Genomic DNA, 8,544 nt, shown 5'->3' with positions numbered 1-8,544 from the left:
ACCGATAACATTATTGCAGCTAAACACCATACATCACTGTCTCCCTAGATATATTACTTGCCCCTCTGTACTATAAAGTCTGGCTACGGGCCTGGCACTGACAGTACTACTGCGAGAAATAAATCTTGAATTATTAACATTATCAGATGGCTGCTGTATTTTAAAGGGATTGTTTATGAGTATCGGGGGAGGGGACAAATGTTCGCCTCACTATATTCGAAACCAGCCATTTTATCATTTATCGACTTTGTTTACAAACGCTTGTAGTTCCTTACAACACTCTGTAATGTTTACACTTCTACAATCAAGTTATCACATGACAATCTGGACAAAGTTCCGGAAAATAATGACTACCATTCATCCTATCTATCAGGATAGGCCCTTTGGGCTTTGGTCTGTTTCTTGATCTCTTACTGGGCCCAGGGTAACAATTCATATCATGTAAGGATGTTATCTTTGAATCCAAATCAAAATAAATTATCTTCATAGAACAGAATGAGGTCAAGTTAGTATATTGGGTGTAACGAGCTGGTGGACGTGGCCCAGATCATTATCGCGAAATCAAAGTAACGGCCACAAAAAATGACCCTGAGGAAACATTTTATATCCGAAATTCGTTTTATTCCCTGATCTATGCGCACCTCGACTTCAACTCCAAAATTGAAAGATTGTCTTTTTTCAGGACCATTACTTAACCAGAAAATATTTAACATCATCATTATTAATTCGACCGCACACGTTAATTTGTCATTTAACAACAACTACCTATCAGTTAACTGGAAGGGGATGTTAACTTGTCATCTACCAACAACTATCTATTCTGTGATATCAGTTAACTAGAAGGGAACGTTAACTTGTCATCTACCAACAACTACCTAGTCTGTGATATTAGTTAACTGGAAGGGGATGTTAACTTGTTATCTACCAACAACTACCTAGTCCGTGATATCAGCTAGCTGGAAGCGAACGTTAACTTGTTATCTACCAACAACTAACTAGTCTGTGATATCAGTTAACTGGAAGCGAACGTTAACTTGTCATCTACCAACAACTACCTAGTCTGTGATATTAGTTAACTGGAAGGGAACGTTAACTTGTCATCTACTAACAACTACCTATTCTGTGATATCAGTTAGCTGGTAGCAGACGTCAACTTGTCATCTACTAACAACTACCTAGTCTGTGATATCAGTTAGCTGGAAGCGAACGTTAACTTGTCATCTACCAACAACTACCTAGTCTGTGATATTAGTTAACTGGAAGCGAACGTTAACTTGTCATCTACCAATAACTATCTATTCTGTGATATTAGTTAACTGGAAGGGAACGTTAACTTGTCATCTACCAACAACTACCTAGTCTGTGATATTAGTTAACTGGAAGGGAACGTTAACTTGTCATCTACCAACAACTACCTAGTCTGTGATATCAGTTAACTGGAAGGGAACGTTAACTTGTCATCTACCAACAACTACCTAGTCTGTGATATTAGTTAACTGGAAGGGAACGTTAACTTGTTATCTACCAACAACTACCTAGTCTGTGATATCAGTTAGCTGGAAGGGGATGTTAACTTGTCATCTACCAATAACTACCTAGTCTGTGATATCAGTTAGCTGGAAGCAGACGTTAACTTGTCATCGACCAACGACTACCTAGTCTGTGATATTAGTTAACTGGAAGAGGACGTTAACTTGTCATCTACCAACAACTACCTAGTCTGTGATATCAGTTAGCTGGAAGCGAACGTTAACTTGTCATCTACCAACAACTATCTAGTCTGTGATATTAGTTAACTGGAAGGGAATGTTAACTTGTCATCTACCAACAACTACCCGGTCTGTGATATCAGTTAGCTGGAAGGGGATGTTAACTTGTCATCTACCAATAACTACCTAGTCTGTGATATCAGTTAGCTGGAAGCAGACGTTAACTTGTCATCGACCAACAACTATCTAGTCTGTGATATTAGTTAACTGGAAGGGAATGTTAACTTGTCATCTACCAACAACTACCCAGTCTGTGATATCAGTTAGCTGGAAGGGGATGTTAACTTGTCATCTACCAATAACTACCTAGTCTGTGATATCAGTTAGCTGAAAGGGGATGTTTACTTGTCATCTACCAGTTGGTAGAAGCGGGCGCTAACGTGTCATCTATCAACAACTACCTAGTCTGTGATATCAGTTAGGTAGAAGCGGGTGCTAACTTGTCATCTATCAACAACTACCAAGTCTGCGATATCAAATAGCTGGAAGAGAACGTTAACTTGTCATCTTATCTGTGATATCGGTTAACTGTCATCTACCAATGGACCAACCAAGAAGATGTAAATCCGGTCGAAAGTGTGTGCTTTTTTAAGAGAAATGTGAAACTTATTAACCTGTTAAAATGTGTTAATCAATGTAATTCTCTCCAATTCATGTTTTCAATATCATTATCAGTTGTTTATTCAAAAATGTATTTACGTTGTGTCTGTGTATGATATATAACTTGTATGTTTTCTTTATGATAAAAGTTCAAAAGTATGATATACATATTGCTCTTCGCTGTTTATCAGTATTGCCTAAGGACAATGAGAGAAACACCTCGAAACTTTCAGTATGAATGAATATAGATGTAATTATTTATAACAGAGTTCAATTGAGATTAAACAATTTGATTAGCAATTGGACTCACTAATCAAGTAAAATTTTGATTCGAAATTCTTAAAAATTCGATAACAATTCTTACTGTTGCAGTTGTAGACATCAGATTGATTGTACCAATTACGTTATTTTCCTTAAAGGGATTTTAAACAGGTTTCCTAAATTGTTCATGTGTACCGGGTTCACTGATAGCAACAATTTTAACCAATCCAAATTTTAATCAGACGTCTTTGGTTCCTGCAATTCCATTTTAACTAAGTGTTTGATGACATCACTGATCGCAAATGGCGTTATGTGATACAAGCGTATGTTGTGGATCTTTACAATCCCTTTAAGGTTCTACTAGAGTTAGCGTTTATTTAGCAAAATATTCTCTCGAAAATATACATTTTGATTCGCAGATAAAGAAAGGAAATATTGGATTGCAAAAAGGACTCACAAAATACCCTTTAAATTAAACCCTGTTTTATGATGATGTATGATGTTTTCGTCCAATCAACCCCAAAGTTATTAGTTCCCGAGGTACACAACTACCATAGGAACTGGTTGGTTGATTCAAGTTCAGGTTCATATACAGAAGGGTAACAGAAACGTCGTCATATGGTTGTATCATATATCAATTTTCAATGATGATATATTGTAAAGAGCTTTTCCTAAATTTTATGTATATCGGGACACTGATAGCATCACTTTGCACCATTCGAATTTTCGATCAGACGTCTGTGGTTCCAGCAATTTCACTAAAAATAAGTGTTTTGTGACATTTGCTGTATCACATAAGGACTTCGCGATTCGTGACGTCATAAAACGCTTAGATTTAGTGGAATTCTAAGAACCACAGACGTCTGAAAATTGGAAAATTGGCATTGATGCTGTTGATACACATGCAAATTTTAGAAAACACCTTTACAATCCCTTTAAGGAGACTAACAGTAGCAGGAGAATGTTACGTTTTTTGATCACTGAATTTGTAAGTACCAGTGTCTTGTAGGTTGATAAGTATTTCGAAAATGATGTTTCGTTTTCCTGTCGGTTTATCTAGATTGTGTACAGTTATGTTGGTCGTTTAAAATATATAGATATGTATCGGGATTTGCTTGGATATAATATCATCCGACCAATCATACCTTAATCTCAGAAATAGAAATCCTTTTACCTAAGCCAATCAGTAATAGTGTTCACAGCTCACCGTCGAAATTTGATCCTTCAAATCCATTTGTGTCCAGAATTATCCGAGTTTGAAAGTTAAAATGACAACTACTACTACTACTTCTGAAAACTATTTACAATTATTCTAGACCCAAATCAACTGAATCTGAAAACGGCGAACCATGACCCTTAAAAAATTATTTTTACATAAATATTTAAACTAAAAAGGCCTTAAATATAGCAGGTAAGAAAATATTATTTTAGTTCATCACCTCAAAATAGAACAGCTGAACTCTAAAATAATTTGATAAAGGAAGGGAAGTAACTCTTATTATTTTGAACCACATCTAAAACACATCAGGTATTTCAATTCAAGTTGAATTGTTGCCACAGGGAATAGCCACCATTTCCCACTACATCTGTCAGTATATACCAAATCAATTCTATTTCCATGCGAGGCATGCGTCTATAACCCCACTAGTCCGAAACATACCTTTACGATGACTGTAAATAATTACTAAGGGTATCATCGTAACTTTGTTTTGTTGGTATCCCGTGACTTTCTGCTCCTTGAACTTTTTGCTGCTCACGTAGTCTTATATAGCCGACAAGAGAACAGTTGAGTAAAAAAAAACTTTGATGGAACTGCACACGTGATATATAATGGTGTAGATGGAAAATGATCAGAGTTAAATTTAGTTTGAAAAAATATTATTAGCAATTTATCACACCAAATTTTAGTTTGGCTAATTAAATAAATTTTTGTTTCGCATTTACATAAAAATTCTCTAGCATTTTAAAGTGTAACTAAACAGTCGTAGATTTCAGATCGATCTTGTCAATGACGATAGTTCCTTAAGGTTATAGAGGCTAGAAGATTGTTGACAAAATATAAAATGTGATTTGATTCACAGATCGTCCTGATAAATTTTGGGAAAATCATAGGAAATATTGGATCTCAAACTGTGATGTGATATGACCACTAAGATTAAACCCTGAATATGATGGTATAACTGGAATGACAAAGATATCTAGATATATTTGGGTTTGGTGGAGACGAGTTACAGAAATAGGTTTAAAACCGCCGCACTTTCAGGGCCTAGTTTTTCTGTCACCAGGCGACAACTTTCAAAATAGCTATCAGAGGTTTGATTAGAGGCTATTGGCCGACCTGAACCACAGATGTCGGATTTGTACAGTTGAAAACTATATATCAATATAAAACTCTGTACATCTCTATAACAGTTGAGACTGAAAGTAATATATTGTATTATTATCTCAGTTGAGACTGAAAGTTATATATTGTATTATTATCTAAGTTGAGACTGAAAGTTATATATTGTATTATTATCTCAGTTGAGACTGAAAGTTATATTTTGTTCTATTATCTCAGTTGAAACTGAAAGTTATATATTGTATTATTATCTCAGTTGAGACTGAAAGTTATATATTGTATTATTATCTCAGTTGAGACTGGAAGTTATATATTGTATTATTATCTCAGTTGAGACTGAAAGTTATATATTGTATTATTATCTCAGTTGAGATTGAAAGTTATATATTGTATTATTATCTCAGTTGAGACTGAAAGTTATATATTGTATTATTATCTCAGTTGAGATTGAAAGTTATATACTGTATTATTATCCCAGTTGAAACTGAAAGTTATATATTGTATTATTATCTCAGTTGAAACTGAAAGTTATATATTGTATTATTATCTCAGTTGAGACTGAAAGTTATATATTGTAGTATTATCTCAGTTGAGATTAAAAGTTATATATTGTAGTATTATCTCAGTTGAGACTGAAAGTTATATATTGTATTATTATCTCAGTTGAGACTGAAAGTTATATATTGTATTATTATCTAAGTTGAGACTGAAAGTTATATATTGTATTATTATCTCAGTTGAGACTGAAAGTTATATATTGTATTATTATCTAAGTTGAGACTGAAAGTTATATATTGTATTATTATCTCAGTTGAGACTGAAAGTTATATATTGTATTATTATCTAAGTTGAGACTGAAAGTTATATATTGTATTATTATCTCAGTTGAGACTGAAAGTTATATATTGTATTATTATCTAAGTTGAGATTGAAAGTTATATATTGTATTATTATCTAAGTTAAGACTGAAAGTTATATATTGTATTATTATCTAAGTTGAGACTGAAAGTTATATATTGTATTATTATCTAAGTTGAGTAACAATTTGCCCTAAATATTTTGTTCACTCTGATAATAATGGTCAGATAACTTTATAATGATTATTAAAGGTATACTATCTTTTAACATTACCAAAACATTGCAACGTTTAAACTTGGCTCAAATGAGTCTTTGTTCATCAGTAGACTTACCCAGTGTCCTTAATATACATCAGAATCTCCAATAAATCTATAAAACTAGGTAATAAGTCATTAAACTCAGAAACCTTTTTCAATAATTAATTTGTTTAATGTCTGATGTAGAGAGATTCTATTCTTTAGTCATGACACCTGATAAATCAACTGACTTATACTCAACAGAAACTCTACATAATCCTACCTACTCCTCCCCCCTCCCAGCCCCTGATGAGGATTGTATATTTGAAACATGTGTCAGTATCTCCAGAAATACTACTTAGATATATGTATATAGATGTTTACATTTATTAATCAATTGTATATAACATGTAGCAAAATTTGTATTCCTTTATATTTTATTTTTGTTTTCTACATGTATATATTTTTAACTTTGTATGTAATGTATTTCAAGGAGAGGGTATTATAGACGAAAGCCTGTTCCCTTATCCTATTATGTAAATAAATATTGTTTATACAAAAAAAAAAGACAAGACAAAGACAGTGTATTAATATATTACAAGAAACTTGTCCTTTAAAATATTTTTAATTTGAGGAAACGAAAAAAACTCATGTCTAGATATCAGTGTTGGAATTAATTTTTTGATATTTTAATATCTTTATATAAACACAGTCACTGACAAACAATTTAGATAATAAAATATCATGGTGAATTTAACTTAGTCTATTTCTCTGACAACCGTGTCATTTCAGACAATTTATTTGAAATAAGAGTACAATTTCCTATCTTTGTTGTTTTTTAATGTTTACAGTCTACATTGCTATCTGAATAGTTTTCTACCAAAGACTCGTCCCAATGATGTTATTTGTCATACCGTATAATATTTATTTGGTATTTAAGTTTGTCAACTCTACATCCCTTTTCAGAGTCCACATAGCTAATAATTTGTATAACGTTACTTTACATCCCTTTCAGAGAGTCCACAAGCTAATAATATTTATTTGGTATTTAGGTTTGTCAACTTGACATCCCTTTCAGAGAGTCCACATAGCTAATAATGTTTATTTGGTATTTGGGTGTGTCAACTCTACATCCCTTTCAGAAAGTCCACATAGCTAATAATGTTTATTTGGTATTGAAGTTTGTCAACTTGACATCTCTTTCAGAGAGTCCACATAGCTAATAATGTTTATTTGGTATTTGGGTGTGTCAACTCTACATCCCTTTCAGAGAGTCCACATAGCTAATAATGTTTATTTGGTATTTAAGTTTGTCAACTTGACATCTCTTTCAGAGAGTCCACATAGCTTATAATGTTTATTTGGTATTGAAGTTTGTCAACTTGACATCTCTTTCAGAGAGTCCACATAGCTTATAATGTTTATTTGGTATTTAAGTTTGTCAACTTGACATCTCTTTCAGAGAGTCCACATAGCTAATAATGTTTATTTGGTACTAAAGTTTGTCATATTGACATCCCTTTCAGAGAGTCCACATAGCTAATAATGTTTATTTGGTATTTAAGTTTGTCAACTTGACATCCCTTTCAGAGAGTCCACATAGCTTATAATGTTTATTTGGTATTTAAGTTTGTCAACTTGACATCTCTTTCAGAGAGTCCACATAGCTAATAATGTTTATTTGGTATTTAAGATTGTCAACTTGACATCTCTATCAGAGAGTCCACATAGCTAATAATGTTTATTTGATCATTGAGTTTGTCAACTTGACATCCCTTTCAGAGAGTCCACATAGCTAAAAATGATTATTTGGTATTGAAGTTTGTCAACATCCCTTTATTTATCATTTAGATTTGTTTAATATTACTATTATATAAACTATTGATCAAATCAAATCAATAAAGTCAAGATAACTTTTTATTATTTACAGTATTTTCAAGACAGACAGCTCAGTGAGCTCAAAGCTTCCCTTTGACAATTTTGTTACCTCTTGACAATTGCGCACTATTTTAACAGTAATACTTCTGTAGCGCTCTACAATTGATGTATTAAGTACTATTTTAACAGTGGTATTTCTATATTGCTCTATAATTGATGTATTGAGCACTATTTTAACAGTGGTATTTCTATATCGCTCTACAATTAATGTATTGAGCACTATTTTAACAGTGGTATTTCTATATCGCTCTACAATTAATGTATTGAGCACTATTTTAACAGTGGTATTTCTATATTGCTCTACAATTGATGTATTGAGTACTATTTTAACAGTGGTATTTCTATATTGCTCTACAATTGATGTATTGAGTACTATTTTAACAGTGGTATTTCTATATTGCCCTACAATTGATGTATTGAGCACTATTTTAACAGTGGTATTTCTATATTGCCCTACAATTGATGTATTGAGCACTATTTTAACAGTGGTATTTCTATATTGCCCTACAATTGATGTATTGAACACTATTTTAACAGTGGT

This window comes from Lottia gigantea (genome assembly GCF_000327385.1).
Source record: "Lottia gigantea unplaced genomic scaffold LOTGIsca_94, whole genome shotgun sequence".
NCBI classification, from domain to species: domain Eukaryota; kingdom Metazoa; phylum Mollusca; class Gastropoda; family Lottiidae; genus Lottia; species Lottia gigantea.
The sequence above is the reverse complement of the archived record's forward strand: the minus strand, read 5'-3'. Positions refer to the sequence as shown.